This window comes from Arachis duranensis, chromosome 2 (assembly GCF_000817695.3).
Source record: "Arachis duranensis cultivar V14167 chromosome 2, aradu.V14167.gnm2.J7QH, whole genome shotgun sequence".
Taxonomy (NCBI): Eukaryota; Viridiplantae; Streptophyta; class Magnoliopsida; order Fabales; family Fabaceae; genus Arachis; species Arachis duranensis.
In genome coordinates, this window is record NC_029773.3 from 32,739,599 (window position 1) to 32,742,925 (window position 3,327).

Sequence of the window (3,327 nt, forward strand, 5' to 3'; positions counted from 1 at the left end):
TTCTACATCAAGTATATAAAGGAGCTACTAGTCAGAAAAAGTCCATTGAAGGGTGGACAAACAATCAAGATGAACAGAGATTGTAGTGCTCTCATTCAACCAGGACCACCCACAAAGAAGGAGGATCCAGGAAGCTTCCACATTTCTTGTGCCATAGAGAAACAATGATTGACAAAGGACTTTGTGACTTGGGAGCAAACATCAACTTAATGCCTCTCTCTCTCATGAAGAAGCTCCAAATCAATGAACTAACTCCTACTGATGTGATTATTAGATTGGCGGATAAAACCCAAAAACAAACAGTAGGAATAGTTGAAAATGTGATGGTAAAGGTTGGGAGCTACTATCTTCCCACAAATTTTGTTGTTTTGGAAATGGATGAGAATCCTATCTACCCCATCATTCTGGGAAGACCCTTCCTAGCCACAGCTAGAGCACTCATAGATGTAGAACGAGGAGAGTTAGTGCTGAGAATACATGATGAGCAGCTCACTTTCAATGTTTACGACCTCTCACGAGGAGCAGATCACAAAGACAATAAGATGATAGAAGAGCCAAATAATGAAGCACAAACAACACAATTGGAAGCCCCATTGGTTGAGAAGCCACATAGTCAGGAAAAACCATGTTCAAAGGTGATCCAAGAGGAACCAGACCCACCAGAGTCATGCAAGATCAATAACAAGATTCTCCTGGAGAAAGAATCCATAGAAAACAAGAAAACATCAATAGAAACAAGGAAAAGAATTCCAAAGGGATGGAGAAATAAGAAAATTCCTACAGACAATTTCTCACCAGGTGATAAAGTTATTTTTATTTCTACATACTTTCCATCTATACCACCTCACCTACCCACTATTCCATCTCAGCTGCCTCCTGTGTATACTATCAATAAAATCTTATCCTTAGAGCATCTGGAACTCGTCAACAAAGCTAACGGATATAGATTCACTGCAAGAGGAGAGGACTTCAAGCACTATCAACCACCTTGACAAAGAACCAAACGTCAAGCTAGTGACGCTAAAGAAGCACTTCATGGGAGGCAACCCATGATTCTATAATTCTTTCTTTCTTAAATTTATAATAAGAGCAACAGAACAATTTCATTCCAACTTTGACAACTAATATAAAGTTCCTCCACATGCACGTATAGCACATGATAAGTTTGGTGTTCAAACACATCAATTGAGGTTTGAACACACTTTATGAGAAAGATTTATGTCCCAAACTTGTTGTACCATAGGATCACAAACAAGTTTGGTGTGCTGACGTGCATGCTTGAGAAGCTTAATTTGAATTTTCCCACCAATTTCACAACTAATTTTCACATTCTCTCTTTGCCATATATAGGGAATCAAAAAGGACATTGATGGTACTTGATAGGACAAGAGGTTCGGCCACTACACCAAGAGAATCTCACACTTGTCCTCATAGGAAATGTCCTTGGAAGTGTTGCCATGCAACCTTGGGAATGGATGGCTTTGGAAGCCAAAGCAAGACCCCCATAAAGGAGATGATCCTTGTGCTCCTTCAATCCTAAAACCCCAACCGTCCACTATCAAACATCATCATCAATCCACACCCTTCAATCAATTGCCATTTTCCTATTTAAAACCTTTTTCACACAACCTCTCCATGCACACGTATACTCACCATTCCCATTCTCTCCTTTCGGTTCTACACACACTACATACATCACTCCTCACCAAAGCTTCACATACACCCTCATAGCCGTCTTGAGAATAACCAACATAGCAATTATCTTACATGGCATCATCAAGCTCCAAGAGACAAAAAGGGAAGGGACCCATAGAACATCCTCCTTTTGATGAAGTGCGGTTTAGAACATTTCATCATGCACTTCAATATGGGTGGATGGCTGACAAAGAAATCATTTATGAACTGGGCTTCCAAGTAACAAAAACCGAGTGTCCGGAGATCATAGAGAAGGTGGAGCAACGTCGTTGGGAGCTCCTTACCGATCTGATCACAAGAGTGAATGCAACTCTAGTAAGAGAGTTCTATGCAAATGCAGTTAGGCAAGACAAGGCGGATGACTCATACACAAGTTTTGTGAGAGGGGTCATAGTGGATTTTAGTCCTATGACTATCATGAGAGTGCTGAAGTTGAGAAGCATCCCTTTTGAAGAGGAGCGCTATCACTCAAAGATGGACAAGCCTCCCAATTATGACCAGATTATACAAGATATATGTGTGCCAGGAGCCGATTAGGAAAGAGGTCCCAAGGGAAAACCAAAATTTATAAAAAGAGGAGATATCCTTCCAGAGGCTAAAGGTTGGTTCGAAATTGTAAGGAGATCCATCCTCCCAGCCGGAAACAACTCAGAGGTAAATCTCAAGAGAGCAACGATGTTACAATGTATAATGAAAGGAGGAGAGATCAAGGTTCATGAAATCATATCCCAAGGCATTCGGAAGTTTGCTGAGAAAAGTGATTCGGGAGGAAAGTTGGGTTATCCCAGTACCATTTTTCTTCTTTGCAGACTGGCCAGGGTGATATTCGAGGATGCAAACCCCATGTGGGTAACGGTTGGTCTTCCAATCACTTACCGTCGGATGCATGCAGCTGCAGCGCCACTACCTCCACGGAGGAGACGAAAGAGGCCAACCCTTCAAACTGAAGAAGAACAACCTCCACAAGAGCAACCCCCAGCCATCTTAAGCATGCACCAACTGCAAGAGGCTATTGATTCTTTATCTAGGCAATGCATGGAAAACCAAGAGGCGCAAAGGGAGCTCCAAATACAATCAAGGGATCGCCATGAAGAGTCACTCTCCAGATGGATGAATCAACAAAGGGAATGGCAAAAACAACTGATGGATCAGCAATTGGAGCAAGGAAGACAATGGAGTGAATCCTTCCACAATTTGAATCAGAAACATGATCAACAGCAAGAAGCCATCCAAAGGTTAATCAACATCCAAGCACACCAAGGAGTCCACATTCATGAGATGCATAGGAAACAAAGAGAACAAGCAGATCTTCTCGATGAACTTAAAACATTCTCGGAAGGAGTCTACATGAGTGAGACTGGATACCATGTGAACACCCAAGCCAGGCTTGGATATCTAGTCAGACAATTGCCTAATTTGCATCCAGGAATCACAAAATATGAGGATGTAAAGGATCAATTAGCACGAGTGGAGCGTGAAAGGGTTGAACAAAGTCATGAATCAGTTAGGAAGGCAACTAGAGGATTGGAAATTAGCTAGAGCAAATCGGATGAGAGGAAGCACAAGTAATAAAGGAGAATCCCAAGGGAGCAGAAGAGAATGAGCAGACCAACAAGTGAAAGGTGGTGAAGT